The sequence below is a fragment of the Colossoma macropomum genome, unplaced genomic scaffold (assembly GCF_904425465.1).
Source record: "Colossoma macropomum unplaced genomic scaffold, Colossoma_macropomum, whole genome shotgun sequence".
Lineage (NCBI taxonomy): Eukaryota > Metazoa > Chordata > Actinopteri > Characiformes > Serrasalmidae > Colossoma > Colossoma macropomum.
The window spans coordinates 24989536-25007183 of NW_023494785.1; the positions used below are offsets into that span (position 1 = coordinate 24989536).

The following is a 17648-nucleotide window of genomic DNA, read 5'->3' on the forward strand; positions in this document are numbered from 1 at the left end:
TCTAATTTTGGTCATGTTTTCTTTTACAGTCCTAGGTATGAACCAGGTAAGTGTGAAGTACAGCCCCAAAGTACTAGATAATCATTTTGGGTAACATGATGGTACATTTGAAGACACTCAAACGCACAGCAGGTTCTAGATGTGAGTGTGAGGTATACATTCCACAGTACTAACATGTTGGTAAGTTTGAAGAGAGTTTAACTAAGATTCGCTGAAATGCCAAACAGGTTCTAGATATTCATTTAGCACGTGTGGGGAACAATCTCTAAAGTGCTGTGTAATTATTTTGGGTAAAATAATAATAATTACCAAGAGAGTCTAAATGAATAGCACTGAAATGACTTGCAGGTTCTACATATAGAGCTGATAAAAGACACAAGAATCATTTCTTTCTTTTACAGCCCAGAATCGGTTTAGTTTATAGCTAATAAACAAGTACAAACCGTACAACACTCTGTACTTTAGTTGTGTACAATCTTTTTAGTTAATGTCCAGAACCCATTTGGCATGTCAGTGTAATTTAGCTAGTCAGCCTTCAAGCTTATGATCATGTTACTCAAAATAATTGTCTAGTACTTTGGAGTTTGTGCCTTACTATTGCCTGATTTATACCTGGATCTTAAAGTACTGTAAAAGAAAGCATTGTCCTAATTTCTTTATAAACAGTACATACAGGCTTTAACCACATCAGACTGGCTGTGCTGCCAGAAGGATGAAACCTCACATTGTCTTTAGGGTATCATTGATTCTTTGAGTGACAGATTTTTTACCCTCTGGTACTAGACATATTGGGCAAACTAGCAAGCCCCAGTTTGTCAGTTTCCTTCTTTTGCCAAACCACAACATGAATTGGTAGAACAGACAGGTTGTCCTGTACTCTTAAACATACAATTTCACTGAAATCCACAATTTACTGAAAGGCTCTTTTGGGAAACAAAAGTGTTTTTATAGCATAGCTCCAAAGAACCCTTTTGAGCCCTTTATTTTTAAAGGGGTGCCTGGTGCATTGCTTGCTCTATTGTTTTGTATTTAGATTTCAGTTTCCATCCTGTTACAACCTAGTCAAAGGTCAAGCTGTAACAGAATGGTGTGTGGTACCCTGTGTGTGCTTTTTGAGTGTCTGTGTGTGTGTGTGTAATAATGAAATGTGTGTATTATACAAATATAAAAAAGTGGTCTTTGGGTTTGAACAAGGCCAAAATAACAAACAAAACCCAATACTAATTCAAAGACAGTCCAACCTTACCTTAACCAAACAAAAGACAAACGAAAGAAAGAAAGAAAGAAAGAAAGAAAGAAAGAAAGAAAGAAAGAAAGAAAGAAAATCCCAACAGAAACAAACAAACCCAAACAGAAAATCCCAAACTACATAAAATACATGACAAATGGGTGATGGACCAAGAACAGCAATACAAAAAAGGGCAAAGCATAACACAACTTTTATAAAAGTTAAAATTTCTTTGTTTTGTTGTTTGGGTGAGTACATCCTATTATAATATGTAGTACAAATGTATGCAAAAGAAAGGGCCATAACGTGGTCTGAAAGGGGTAGGAAACCCAAGATAGGGGAAATACATTTGGCCTAAACTGCATGGATTGCTGGATCCTGTGTTGACCTTTTGGGCCTCAAAGGAATATTTCAGGTCATATGGAAATACTCAACCCTCCCTGCCCCCTCACCCAAGCCTAAAAGGGATTACTATATGTTGCACTGGAGTAATGGATTGGTTTGGGGTCTGATGTGCAACAGTGACTCTTGGGAAACAAAGCAAGAAAACAAATAGTCATGATGGATTTTGTCCTGCTTTGGGGAACATTGACATTCCCTGTGTTTGACCTTTCACCTCGGTTGAGCTTCAGAGCTCAGAGGGCCGTACCGCATGATGGACATATCTGTAGGGATCAGTACATAACATTGACATATTAGCAGTCCTGGATGGAAGCCGACTGTAGTGTTGAAACCCATCCAAGCCATATTTACATGCAGACATATTCTTAACGCATAGTCAAGCATACGTCGGAACATATCTTGGAAATCTTACTGAGCTGAACTCCTACACTGGGAATCGAAGACATTTTTGATTGGTGAAATATCCCCTAAATATCCTTTGTATGTCATTAAAAGAGTTCAGTAGTTCAATTCCTGCTATAATTCTTTTCAGCCCTGTAAGAAAAAAAATCCCTCCCTCCCTTCCTTCTGTTGTTGTTGCTGAAATGGGAGTTTTCATGCGCAAGAGCTGAATTATTGTTTGAAACATCCTATTTAGTTTAATTACTCTACAGCTGTTATGGTTTAAGCCTTTTTCTGAGGCAGAACATTCCTACCGCTAATTTTAAATGGTTTCTTTGCTATTGAGTGCTAAGGCGCAACACACCCTCCAATTGAAAAACCAGGGCTCAATAACTAGGTCCCCGCCAGCCCACCAAAACCAAAAGAAGTGGGAAGGCACACAAGAACAGGCACCCACAGCTCTACCCCACGTACACGTCTGAGAAAACAGGATATTTGCTTGATTAGCACTCTTAGCGTATTCCAGGCTAGTGCTAGCCCAGCAGCACCAAAGGCTCCAGGACAAGCCAGATGCAAACACAGATGTGAGGTCCTCTGAGGTTAGCTTGCCCTATTCAGACATTGGATTGCAGCAGTAATTTTCTCTGGCAAAAGCCCATGGGAATCATGGGAGCACAGACTTCCCAAAACGTCTCTTAAGACGACCCACACTTGAATGCATAGTGAGGAGGCTATGCTTCATTTTGTGTGTAATAAGCATGTCTCATTGAACTGTGATGATGTTCATGAGATAAGCTTGTCAGGCTTGTGTGATGGGAGAAACGTATTCATGATTGGAAATCCCTATGGAGATGCAAGCAACATGCTGGCACTCTGCAGAGATACATGTCCAAGATGTCCATACATGCACATAGATTCCTCCATCTCATGTGTTTGTGTAATATATATATTATTATTATCTGTTCTGATTTAAGCATTTTTCTGAGCACTCATAATGCTCTTATTAAGCCTTATCAAGTCAGTAGTTAATTAACTGGCTGCTCATTACTAAAGTAATAACAATAACACTTCACTTGAAGGGTGTCTACATAACACGTTCATAATATCTCACATAAACACTTCATAACATGTTCAGAAATGTTTAAATCAATATTTATAAGGAATACATGCTTCACATGAAATTAATATGGACTACCATGTCATTTTACTGAGATGCATTTTTAAAAATAAAAGTCCCCATTTTTTATTTTGAAAAATTACAGTATTTTCAGTAAAATATCTAACTTCTGGACAGGCTAAATAAAAATGACCTCACTTTGTCCTTTTGGTCATAAAGTGCTTTGACACTCGGAAATGTTTCATGTATACTTCTTTTTAATTACTTGCTTTTTCTTAAGCATTTGTTGCTTTACATGTCACTTTACTATATGTACAGTAAATTACAGTAAATTGCCATAAAACTCATCCTAAAACTATAGGATAGGAAAACTATAGGAAAACTATAAGCGCATTCCATTTAGACCCAGTGCTCAGGGAAGGGTTGTGCTCATGTAATGACTTACATTACACAAATAAAAGTGTTCTGGATAATGCTTAACTCACTCATGTTATTGCTTAATAAAAAAGTAGCAGTTACCATAAATTGTCAGCATAAATTCATACGTAGGCATCAACATTTAACTCCTTAAAATTGCAGACTTATTACATGCTAAGGCTTGTTATTCAGAAACTGCACAGACTACAATGCAAGCTAGCTGAGCTGTTCTTAGGTTATAGAAGTGTGTGGTAATACTTTAAGGTGTTAGGTATAAGCCTTTAGATCTAAATGTATTACAGATTATGAAAAACATACATTCAGTTACTTTCTGCTACTGTAAATGGTTGAAGCAACAGTGAGAAACAAGCAGAAATCTAGAAGATTTACCTCATTACCAACACATGCACTCAGACTGCAGAGTAGCTTGTTTGCGATTGTCATGATGGCTGTGTAATTTGGCAGTCAGAATAATGAGTAATTCTATGGAGAGACGCTGTGGTTTGCATCATCACTTAGTGTATCACAATGTTTTTCTTTCAGAGGCTGGGCCCTGAATCTGCGAGAGATAAAGGAAGTGGGCAGCTGTGAATGGGTAAGTGGCTCTTGTTCTCTCGCAGCCCATTACGTGAATACAGGTTTTGATTTAGGTGTGCTTTGCAACTAGCACTTTTCTCACCTCCCTACTGGACCAATCTTCAGAATGGTGTTTCTTTTATGTGGAGCACTGCCGAAAACAGGAAGACTGATGGTTGATAAGCAGCCAGTTGAGTCTACAGCTTGCTCTGACATCTCCGCTCTGGCTCCAAATGACACCCTCATCCTTTCACATGAGCAACAGCCAGTATTTCAGATGGTATTTGTGTCTAAAAGCAAGACAAAGCAACTGTGTACCTTCCTACCAATTCACGACCACCCTGTTCGCTTCCCTCTCACAGAATAGGGCCTAGTCTCTGAATAGAAAACAGCTGTGATACACATAGTGTTGATAAAAAAACCTCACCATCCTAATCACATTATTCTGACTGCCCAATTGCTTGGCCAGTCTAGTGCAAAAATAGCTTTTGGGCAAAAAGTATATCACATAGCTAAAGAATCTGAATTTTATTTGTACTTTTGTCCATTTGTAATGCACAGACATTTTGGGGGGCAGGGGCTCAAGGGCAAAAAAGAGCAACATGAATGTAAATTAAACCTCATTTGATTTAGGTTTTATTGCAATTACTCTTATCAAGAGACACAGTGTAATCATATTTCAGATAAAACCAAGCATACTCTTAAGAGTTTTTCAAATGGCAGCCAAAAGCACTGTAGGGATTTGAACTCCAGTCATAGCATACAAAGCCATGGCATTACTCACTGCATTTAATCACTTTTTAATCACTATTTTGAATCCAGTAATAACTCCATTTAAGAGCTCCGTAGAGTCTTGAAAACTTGGTGTTGTGAAAACGTGATGTTAACTTCACGAGTTATTAACACTCTTCACTGCCAACATGGATTGTTGCTCCAAAATAACCACTTTTTGGAATGGAGGTGGGTACTGTACCAGAGAACTGAACCCACAAGGCATTTTCTTGGGGCAAGACTGAGCTGAGTCTCACTGAAATGGATACAATATATAAAATATGTTTATTATACGCACCAACCAATAGGGCACTTGTACCATCTTGAGAGCAAAGGGGCAGAGCCTGAATATAACAGTATATCATATAATGTCAGCAACCACATAAACAAGCATAGTTGAGATTGCTTAACAACATGATGTGTGATAAAATGATGTAACGATTCAGGTGTGCAGATTGCACGGTGCTAATTGGTACTCTATAAGCTTCCATTACTTGTTAGCTACATTAGCCTTGTAACTCCAGTCCAAAACCAAGGAAGCCAACTTCAGAAACTAAACATGTTTTGGTTTATCTACTGCATTTGTAAAAAAAAATGGTGTAAATTTGATTTTGGTCAAGCTATTTCTTTATGTGTCTTATATAGAACTGTCTTTACTTGGACATGACAATGTATTTGAAATAATTACAGTTTGAAGAAAGATGTGCTTTTTAACTTCCTCTTTGGAACTGAAATCTATTCAACATTACATAGACTAGTTCACTTTTGTTCATGAAAGAGCCTTAATAAAATGGCTAAATAGATAATTGCTGGCAATTCATAGAGTCTGCAGTCACACTGGCCCCAAACAGTTTCCCCAAATGGATCATAAGTACAGTATAATTTAAAAAGTATCTCATTCCTTCTGTCAGCTGTTGGTTTTTCACTGTATTCCATGCCCACAGTCATGTATATATATATATATATATATATATATATATAATATATATAATATATATACACACATGACTGTGGGCATGGAATACGGTGAAAAACCAACAGCTGACAACAGCTGTATGTATATATATATATATACATACACCCGTATATACAGTATTTATATGGTATGAAGAATGGTGTCATAGATCATAATTAATGTTACACTGTGGAATTGCTGAGACAACTTGTGGCTGACTCCAGTCATAATGTCAACTGAGAGGATTGTAGCCTGCTTATTTTGTCATTTGTAACATATGCCTATGCAGTGTTTAAGAAATGCAGAGCTGTATCTCCTGATCAACTTTCTCACGACTGAATGTCTAAGAGGTTGTGACTCATCAGCATAAATTTTTTAGGGCAGAAATCTGAAGAGTGCTGCAACGTGACAGCATGTGAACTTCTGAGGCCGTCATCCTACCCCATCATGAGAACTGTTCCAAACCAGTTCCCATTCAATAGCTGAAGGCACATTTTCTCCCTTTTTTGACAACTCTGTCTTGTCTGGAGTTCACAGAAACAGATGTGCTTTAACACTTGCTGTGAGCTGCTGTATCTAAGCTGTGCAGTGAGTGATCGACTACTGCTATTAACAGAGTGAGCCATGATATGCTCAAAAAGAAACGGACATGCTGCTGTGGGTGTTTTGGAGTTCCCCCAGTGCATGTGTAGTGTGTGTGTGTGTGTGTGCATATATGTGTGTTTGTGCATGTGTGTGTTTTCATACATTTTTAGGACAAAAATGTCCTGACTTTGCAGAAAAACATTTGTAACCTATATAAAATGGTCCTATCTTTGTAAAGTGCTTTATACAAAAGCTATAAACTATAAATTGGAATGAAAAATCTTTTTCATTTTGTTATTGAGGTTAAGGCTTTGGATAAGGTATTCAATAATTGGGTATTCTGTAAGATTCAGTGTACGCACTAATGTTGTGCACACTCTGAAATACCGTCACTGCATTTCAGTCACGGTTTCACTAGAGATTTTGTAGATATGCAAAGTAGCTCTGGTTTCACAAGCTCTCACTACTCTGTCACATTCTGCTCACATGTTACTTTCCGTTTCTGCTCGGATGAGAGCTGCTGATGTAAACAATCACAGAGAATGCAGATACAGCATGGCAGAAGGTGAAGTGGTCCCAAGCTTTTTACATACTCAAAAAAGGTGAAAACTCACATCACACCCGGCTTGGAGGAGAAAAAACATGCAGGATCTCACAAATACATGTATGTTTGCAGTCACTAACTGTGTGTAAGTACAACAGGCCTAACAGGCTACAGGCTAATCTGGCAATATTAGAGACAGAATTAAAGTTGAAATATTTGAAATATTCACTGAACGACAACTATAACATATGAAGTATACAATATGTTCCCTGACCGTATGTTCAAATGTCCATGTGTAGTCTAGAGCTGTGTAGTATTAAACCCAGAGTGGAAAGTACACCACCATTAGCATGGTGCTAACATAACATAGCAAACCCAATAGTGATGGAAGAAGAGGAAATTAACATTGTCAAGTCAAGTCAAGTGAGTCAATTGGTCTTTATTGTGATTCCCCAATATAACCTGTATGTACTGGCACAAAAACATCATTCTTCAGGCCACATGGGGCAACACACAACAGCAGGACATCACACAGGACTACATAGAGTGCAGATACACAACAGTGTAAAAATACATCTAATTTACATAACTTTCCACTTATCCCAGATGTAGTGGATCAGCCAAGATATGTTTGGTGTCCAAACACTAGTAGTCAATAGTCACCCAAATATTTTCCGTAAATACAACCCAAAAACTATTCTCAACCTGCTCAGTCCACATCCAGGTCTTCATTAACGCTCGCTGGTGTGGTTTAGGACACAGTATGACTTATTGTATATATAAAAACCGACTCCCCTTCCTGTGCACACGTCATGCAGGCATATAAACGCTAGATTAGACTTGTGATTTCTATTGTTTTTATTTAAAAGCATATACAGTTGTATGCAAAAGTTTGAACACCCCTGGTCAAATGATTTGTTGATTTTCTAAGTGAAAATATGTTAGTACATCTTCAAGGTTACAAGTTTATAAGATACACAGTTTATTCACCAAAAAATGTAAATAAAAAGGAGGAACAGAAATTGCAAATGTACTTGGTAGCACCCATATGCCTGCATTTGCATGTCTACGTGCAACGATCTGTTGAATTTCGGCACAACACTTTTTGTGTAAGATGTCTGCCCACAGCATTCAGAGGTTTTGTTCTTTTTTACAGTTCACTTTGTCCTAAACTACACCTTCAGGTGCAACATAAATGAAAGTGCAACCTAAATGATGACTGACTGTGGTTTGAGTGGGTTGAGAGAAGTTTTGTGGATGTATTTACTAAAAAGATTTGGGTGACTATTGACATCTAGTGTTAGCAATGTAAGCCTTGTAGCTCCAGTATTGTGTTTTGGCTGATTGTCTACATTCAGTGTAAGTGAGTAAATTTTAGCTTTTTCACTGAGCCATTTTTTGTTAAAGCACTATGTAGCTGACTGTCATGTGTCAATCTAATGGTGAGGAATGAACGAAGACTCTTCTCTACATGGTCTTAGTGACATATTTGGATCTGCGTGTGTGTGTGTGTGTTTCTGTGTTTGTTTCTGCTGTAACCACACTACACTTACAAAAAGTGGTGGGGACATTTCCCTAGTGTCCTCAGTGTAAATTAAATGTATGCATATGGAACATATGCATGACATCACACCCTGACATTGTATAAATACAAACCTGTGTATGTGTATATGTGTGTGCCTGCATGTGTGTGTGTGTCTCTGACTGGCTGTTTTTGTTTTGGAGTGCTCTGGTTATCTGGGTGACTCAGTCGGGGAAGTGCCTGTCAACAGTAGTCTGCCTGAGGGAGTCAGACACAGAGAGAGGAGTGTGTGTGTGTGTGTGTGTGTGTGTATGTGTGTGCATGCGAATGTCTGTGTGTGATTATACATAGCCGGCAGGCCCAGTCTGTCAGGTCATTGAGTTTCTTCAACGAAGGGGGTTTCGTGTGTGTGCGAGGAGGGGATGGATCAGGTGGCATGCCGGGTGTTGACAAGAATCTATGTGTGGCCCGTGTGTGTGTATGCATGTCCAGAACCATGCCGAGTGGGCCAGGGCAGGGCAGGAAGCGAAGCAACAGGAGCACACTCTTCCCAGACAAAGCCTAATCAGTGGCCAGCACTGATTCCTCATAAACTCACATACATACCGACACTCATGCACACATGCCTGATGCTCTGTCTGCCCTTTTCACACGTGTGTGGCCGTTTGTTTGGACTCTGGGAAAGTGTCCTGCTGTACAGTACAGTGCAGTGCACTTCAATCCCTGTGCATTATCTCCTTGATATGAAGCACACTGGGCCTTCACTTGAGTATTTACATCAGGGCCGTAGCTACAGGGGGCCCGAAATCTCCAGTACCAATGAAAATGTTACACAATATGAGGTTGTCTTGGCCAGTTATTGCATACTTGTGATTTGTTTCCACTTTAAATATGTAAGAGATTGATAATGCTCTTCTTAGATCACAATTTCATGGTGGACGATATGTTTACACAGCCACATGCTATCGTCGGTCACACAAAAAGGCACAGAAAGACATATTTTCTCATGCAAAGATGCTATTTGTTAACACATTAACACACTCCTGTTTCTCCTGATGAAATTAGCTAAGCTGCGCCTAATTCATATTGCAACCTAGCTAGCAAGTAGTAGTAGCTGACTGGTAAAGAAAACAAGAATAAGTACTTTGAAAATAAGTACCACTTGCTGTAAACATCTACTCCTAGTGCTGTAAAAGGTTAGACTCTGGATACCTAGCCTTTACCCTCAGTGGTATATGAGGTTGAAGCTGGTTTCGTATTCTTATCTGATATTTCAATGCCAACAGTGCAACAGTTGACTGCTGTACTATTTAAGGTGGAGCGGAACATTTGAATAAGAAGCTGCCAAATGAGAAGGCCAGCTTCTTCAGTTTGCTGGCAGTTGTTCTAGTAAATAAGGTTAGCCATTTAAATGTGAGGAAAGCAATCGTGTGTTGTGTTTAATATTCAAAAATGTTTCTGATTACAGTCTCTGACCCCCTCAACCTCTGACCAGCACCCCTTTAAAATGAAATTCTGGCTACACCACTGATTTACAAACCAACACACAAATGAGACATTTTCTAACATACAATCAGAGAAGAACATTATAAGCATAAGCATTTAAATTAAATTGTCTTTAAGGTTATGAAAAGCATACATTTAATAAGGTAATAGTTTGACTGTTACCGTAATTAAGATCATTGTCAATTATAGAAGACCCACATTACCGAGATGTTTCAAGAATAACAACCACAGCTGCTAAAAACACATGTTCACTAAGCTCTCGTTTGGTGAACTCTGCACTGATCCTGGACTTTGCATACTGTAGGCCAGGGTTGGATGCATTTTTAATGCTTGGCCGCGGTCGAGGAGGAATTTTTAACATATTCAACTTCAACTCCATGAGGCTTAGCATGTTTTCCACATGCTGGAGTTCAGATGTCACGGGGTGAGGCGTTATATTGTGCAGATCACAAGCAAAGAGCACAACTCAGGATTGATTGCAGTGTGTAAGGGCATGTGGAAATCATCCTATGTTCTGTATAGGAGGCATCAAAATGCGAAACTGATGTATTGAAGGGGCTGATTCTTGGTGAGTGCCGCAGGTAAAGAAGAAAACCAGAAAGCTAATGGTGATAGACATCTGTCCATGGATTGTATAGGTCATTGCAAGCAAAGATTATGGCATCCTACCAGCGCAAAAGTGCAAAAGTAAAAATGAAGGTTAAAAGGAAAAAAAATAAAAGAATAAATAAATAAACTTTTGTATGTGCATATATATATCATCTATGATCCTATGTCAAAAATACAAGCAGAAACCAGGCGGTATGTCATCGCTTTCAGAAACAAAACCCATATCCATTTTTGTTGTTTGTTACAGAAATTGAAAATGTCAGCTGTCCTTTATAATGTTTTAAATTATCATGGTGAACAGAGTAAATGAAATGCTCCAAATTGCTTTGCTTGGCAAAAAACCCTCTTCCAATAACTTTCATTTAAAATTAAGTGTTCAATAATTTTAATGATTTTTTTTGTTTCTAAGTTACTATTTTGGAGCTACAATGTTTTGATGCAGTGATGCTATATTGTTAGTAATCTTACATCAAAATACCAGCAGGTGTTTTATTAAAATATATTTTATTATACACATTTTTTTTTTACTGTGAAACAGTGTTGTTTCAATGAAACCAGATGTGATTTCGTGAGCCTGAACTAGAAGTTTTGGTTATTTTGGTGCAGATGGCCACTGAAGTGAAACAGTTGTGTCCTTGAAGTGTCATTTTAGCTCTTGTCTCTCTGGCTCATAATGTATCTATCTAAAATCTCCTGACACATCAGTCACAAGCAGGTGGCATGAAATGTTTCAAAAATATGTTTTCTGCTTTCCTGTAATATTTATGTAACCTTGTATTGAGGGTGATCAGTTTACTTCTTTTCTGCTCTGGGGAATGTGTCCCCTCATTCCCCCTTAGGTTACACCCCTGGAAGCAGGCTGTAACAGGGCCTCTTCCTGAGGAAGACACGACCCCATCTGAACAGCCTGCCGCGTTAGTCAAACAGGATGTTTGCGGAGAGATGCAGAGGTGCCACAGGCACCTGCAGTGAGAGTGCACAGACGGTCTACATCAGATCAACATGTTTACACCACCGCTGAGGATCACCACTTCTGTTACTGAAACCACGTGCTGTACTCTGACTGTTCGAGAGGATGTACACATAGGAGCAGCGTGAGGAGCGGAAGCGCTGTTTGTGTCTAAACGGTCTTTAGGAGGTTTACACGCCTGGGGTTGTTCTGTTTTTACATGTGATTTCTCTTCTCTTGTATGAGCTGTAATATAGAACAGGAAGGTGAAAGCTAGATAGTCTGTGGTTGTGCAGTAGTGAGCGTAACAGAGGATATATGAGAGCATGAGATGAACATCAAAATCAGACTTATTGGCTGATTTGAGTGTTGAAGTGATGACATAGCAAGGTGTCCAATTCTGAGGGTCTGGATGCAGCACAGTTTGAAGATTTTCCTCATCAGACTTGCCTACTAAACATGGTTACTAACTGCTGAGTTGGATCAGCTGTGTTTGAGTAGGGAAATAACCAAACTGTGCTGGACTAAGGCCCTCCAGGACCTAAGCTGGACACCCCTGGGACAGCTCAACTTAATATGTGTCTTATTATTATTGCTTATTATTAATGTCTTATTACTTTAGAAGAAATTCTTGCATTTCTTACAAGCTAAAGGCACTTTCCCACCTATGTTGTTTGGTGTAGACTAACTGAACATTCTTCTTAGTTTGGTCCATTTTAACATGTGTGAACAGTCCAAGTGGTGCACTAAACAACTGAACCATGATCCACTAAAAATTGAGGGTCTCGGTTCGCTTCCAAACTGATGGAAATGCATTTCTATGATGATCTTCATTAAATGAGGAAATTCACCCTCAAAGCATGCTTTTCTCTGTGGATATTAGTGCTGTACTCTCTGCCTAAACTTCCTGTTGTTACATTTGAGACTGTACAGATGCTTGTATTGTTGTTGCAGCAGATGAACAATAGCAAAGTATTTGGTTTTGTCACATGGACTGCGGAACATGTTTTTCAGTAAAAGGAACCAGACATCAGGCAACCTGATTCAATTCAAGGTGACATAATTAAACCAGTCAGAGTGAAGACCAAGGCTGGACTCTGTTGGTCCAAAGACTGTGGGATCAGGGATCTAGCACTGCTCAGACCCAATCTTTTATAGATTCAATTTGAAAACAATCTGCCACTTTCTTTGAGGAACAAGGGCTCCTGGCTGTAGTTGTTTGCAAAAATGGCTCAATGGTCTATGTCCTTTAAGCAAAAAATGAAATGCTTATTGAAAAATACTGCACAAATATGAAGTGATTTTTTGTTTCACAGACAGGTCAATAAAGAAGCTGAATTTGAAAATAACTGAAGTTATAGAAAAAGACCGCACCACCTCTCCGTAATATGCTGTACTATAAACAGAACAGTACATGCTGTATAGTCCATGGTTGTGCAGCTGAGAGCGGAACGTCAGAGCAGTGTTGTGACACTGTGAGATGAACACTGAAGTCAGACTTATTGGCTGATTTGAGTGCTGAAGTGATGATTTGACAAGGGTGTCTATTTCTGGTCCTGGAGGGCTGAATCCAGGTAAATACAGAAACTTTTTGTTTGAGAGAGTTTGAGAGAAAGACCACATCATCTCTCAACAAAGATTGTACACTTCTTTTTAGGTTCATATGCTTGGGGTTGGTGTTCTGTTCTGCATGGGATTATTGTGCATGTTGTATTTGAGAGAAAATCACGCCATCTCTACATAAAGTCTAATCTTATAGTGAAAGTTTCACATTTCCCCATCTTCCTGTCTCCACCTTTTTCCTCTCAACATTTATGCTTTTCTCCTAGCCCTCAGCACTCAGTACTCATAGTACAGTACAATCACACTACAGCACCCTTCAATTTTAGTTAAATGCAAAGACAATCAGTATTAAGAAAAACACACATCCAGTGGCTCAGAACAAATGTTAAAGAAATGTGATGTTACACTTTATTGGTCTATATGACAGCAATTTGCTTGATGTGCATCTAAGTCTAGTCTCAAGTCTGTGGGGTGTGAGTCTTCTTTGAGTGTGTGAGTGTTGAATTGTGTGGTAAAGTCATTCATTGCAGATAGTTCACTTAACCCCTTAAATGGCCAGGGCCCACCAACAGGCCCAGCGTGTTATTACACACACTTCCCAATAGTTACTGAATAGTAAGCCTTAGTACATAATAAGCCTGGGATTTTAAGGGGTTAAGTTCACTTATTGCAGATGGTTTAAAGAAAAAGAAAAAAGGAAGCACTCTGCATCGCACCAGTGACTACAGCTGCGAAGTCAACAATGTAAATTCACTACAAGTCACACTTATAAGGTTGGAAACAAAACCTTATCTTTTAAGCTTTTTTCGCGAGTCTTAAGTCTCGAGTCAGTTAAGTGCAAGTCTGAGTTAAGTCACAAGTCAGGTCAACATGCAACTTGAATCCGAGTCACTGACTTGAGTCCTCATCTCTGATAAGAACACTCAGACTAAAAGAAGCACAGAGTTGTCAATCTGAGCATCAGTCTGAGGGATTAGGTGACTAAGTGCACAAAGACAGGCTGGTTCTATCTAGGATCCTTATACTAGCACCTCTCTGGTCCACCGCCCAGACACCAACTTTGAATCCCCAATCATACAAACCGGTTACCATCTTTTATCAATAGCCCACCCACTTGTTGTTTAAAATAGAAATAATTTTGCGTTAAGAATTGGACGGATGCACTCTTCCAATGCCTTTATGCCAGCGCCACCATAAAGAACCCATTCTGAGCCGAGTGATCTCAGAGAGACGTCGCTCCAGGGATGTGAGACGGTGTTTAATCTCTTGTCTTACAGCTCTGACTGAGAGTGATGAAAGATTTACATTTGCTGGTATCACCTCCCCCTCTATTCTAATTCTTTCCCTGCTCACGCATGACTGTTTGTTTGCAGCAGGGGCTTTGCCAGACAAAACAATGACACACACATACATGCTCATACACACACATGCCCGTTCGTTCCTCCTCATAGCTGTCTCAGGAGTGTGTCAGCTCCTGGGCCGAGGTGTCTCACTCCATGGCACGCTGTTGTCTCCTCCAGCAGAGCTGGCACTCACGTGTGCTTTTTGATGTGTTTCCCTTTCATTATGAGTTGCCACAAAGGAAAGCAAACCCCCTGCACAGCTCTTCAAAGCCTGGCATCATTAGGGCCAGTGGGCCAGCAACAGGTGGGCAGTGAGGACGAGATCCTGCAGGGACGACAGGAGAGCATTTGGACAATGAGGAACAGGCATGCCTTTAGGATATTACACAAACTTTAGGTGTTTTCTACAGTTTTCTGTGGATATTTTTGAGGCTTTATGTTGACCTAACTTGGCCTGAGGACCTTGAATAGTATCGGTATCAATTAGTGTTAAGTTCTACTGCTGTATTGTGGTTTGTCAGTGGTAGCACAACAGAGAGGGTGACTTCAGACCAACTCAGAACCCAGTCTGAGATGAAGACCAAAGTCAGACACGTTGACTTATTTTAGCAGTGATGCGCAGTGCTGCTTCCTGTGATCTGCTATTGGTAGAGCAGTGGTTCACCAGTGTACACAGGCATTTTGGTGCTTTCTACATTAGCTCATCATGCCTGTGGAGTCTAGTTTGAAAGGTTATTTAAATTACACTTTTATAAAAATGAGCAAATATTCAGATAATCTTTAGAACAAGATAACATGCCTGTTTGCATATAGTGTCCTTGAAAGCCTTGAGGCTGAAACTCTAGGTAAGCTAGGAAACAGTTGCTAAGTTAGCCTAGCTATAGTAGCTTTAACCCATAGAACTCGAGTGATTACTGTCATTTTGTTGTACTATGTAAATATACTGTAATTACACATATACAAACTGTGAACTGCATAGTTAGTTAAGTAAAGAACTGAATTATTTTTTTTAAATGCATTCTTCGTCAATAGCTTCAAGTCTGCAGAACTTTTAACTTATTTCTGTTTGTTTTAATCTCATTAAATAACAAACAAGTGGCAAAAACATAAAGAATGCTTTTATGTCTGCAAAAATAGACTGTCTGGTCTCCAAATTCAAATAAGAATAAAACATCTCTTGTATTTAGAAACACAAGCGTGGTATCAAATGTAATTTTGGAATCAACATTTTGAAAGAGTGCCCCAGTTTGTTTGGGTGAGTTACAAATGGGAAATAAACAAATTGCACTGGGTTTTTATGTGGGTTTCTAAGGCTCAACTGATAGTTAAGAGGGGTAAATAAAAAGAGTATTAGGCCAGCCACAATGGAGAAATCAGAAAAAAAAACCTTTAATGATGTAGACTTATAAACATTACCAATGTAGACTCACACACATTGTGCTCAATTATTATGTTTCAAAACACCTTATAGTCATCGTAGTCTCGGGACCAGCAGATTCCAGAGTCTTGGTCTGCAGTCTTATGGTCCAGAGACTGTATGATTAGAGGTCCAGTTCTCCTCAGAGTCAGGCACTGTTCTTGTCCTTGATCAGTGAAATTGAACTCCTGGCTGCTGAAGTTGTTTCTCAGTGTGGCTCACTGCTGTATGCCAGAAATGAATGCCAAACATGAAATACTTCCAGTGTGTCTTTGAAAATACTGTACAAACCAGAAGTGATCCTTTCTATACACAACTCTATTCTGTTCTCTGAACATGTAAACAAGTTTTCTTGTTATGGATTCACCTAGTGTGTTCTTGCCTGCCTCTGCATTGACCCTTTCCTGTTATAACTACTGTGAGTGTTGGGAGCCCGAAATAAGATATAAAAACAACTACAACATAAGGGTAGAAAACACATGAATCCTAAAGATACAACAAAATATAAGAATAAAAACCAAACAAATAATTGAAAATAGAACAAAGAACCTGCAAAGAAACAGAGGGTAGGCAGTAGCAAAAAGGCACCATAAATTCAACATTACAGTTAAGAATAGTTTGCAAGTTGTTTTTAGTTAAAGTAATTAAATCTTTAAATAATAGTTCCTGAGATGTCTTTTTAAAATCTAGACTGTATTGCCTAATTCTAGCACCAATAGGCTTTGTTCTTCTCTTATTTATTTCCTCTAAAAGCTCTTTCTCCTCTGTGAAACAATTTGGAATGGGAAAAAAGAAAACATGTTCAAAATAAACAGTAAAAATAGACCACCCTGGCTGATGCAACATGCAGAAAGCTCAGCAGCATCCACCCATGCATGAAGGAAGTGTTCACCCAGGCAGACTGGACACACAAGCCTTCCCTCGAGGAGGGGGCTAGACGGCGGCCTCAGCGCCAAAGTCCTTCTGGGCCAGGGGTGTCCAATTCCAAACCTCCAGGACAGCAATAAAGCACAGTTTGGTGGTTTTCCTGCTCTAACACACCTACTACATCAACTGCTAAGCTGAGTCAGGTGTGCTGAGAAAATACCAAACTGCGCTGGACACCCTTCAGGATATGAACTGGACACTCCTTTTCTAAGCTTTCTCATGCACTTAAACTGTCTAGCCCGAATTTATGAGGCAGCAAAAGGGGTTATTACGTCACCATTAGTGGTGAGTGCTCATGGGTCCGCGAAGAGGATGAATCATGTTTTGCTGTCTTTCTTTCTTCAGCATCACAGTGAATTAAACTGAAAGAGAGGTTTATGTCTAGATCATAAACAGAAATGCTGGAATGTAGGCGATACCAGATGAAATTAAGTCTTTTTAAACACCAGGAGCTCTAAAAGCTGCTCCAGCCACATATATTTATATATATAAATTTAGCTTACTACTATCTCTATGAATGCCTTGGGTTTAAGTAGATCATGATTGTTGTAAATATCTAAAGACTTAATATTTAATTATTTTTTATAATGGTCTTTTTTGTAGTTTGAACTACTCTCTCTCTCTCTTTGCTCTCTCCTGCATCCTCCTCCTTCTGGTCCTGCTGCTAAAGTTATGCTCCACCTCTGGTGACCAGCGAGCTGAAACGGTGAGGTCAGGGGTCAGCATTGATCAGTTGCCCAGCAGGAAGCCACTTTGACATTTGGAGGCTTGTGAGGTGTGCTCTTCTTTTGCTCTCCAGTGGTGTTTTCTGCCCAAGCGAAGGCTAACATTGGCTT

The 17648-nt window shown here is 39.3% G+C and overlaps 1 long non-coding RNA gene across 4 annotated transcripts in view; it reads left to right on the top strand.

Moving 5' to 3' along the window:
- Nucleotides 1–17648, top strand: part of LOC118820134 — a 104553-nt gene that overhangs the window by 71866 nt on the left and 15039 nt on the right. For 2 of the 4 annotated variants that reach the window (XR_005008235.1, XR_005008234.1), the window contains 2 exons: nucleotides 4089–4140; nucleotides 11453–11960. This is a non-coding gene — a long non-coding RNA (uncharacterized LOC118820134). Of the gene's footprint in view, nucleotides 1–4088; nucleotides 4141–11452; nucleotides 11961–17648 lie in introns of those variants that run through there. The other 2 variants (XR_005008233.1, XR_005008232.1) reach the window with 1 other exon arrangement.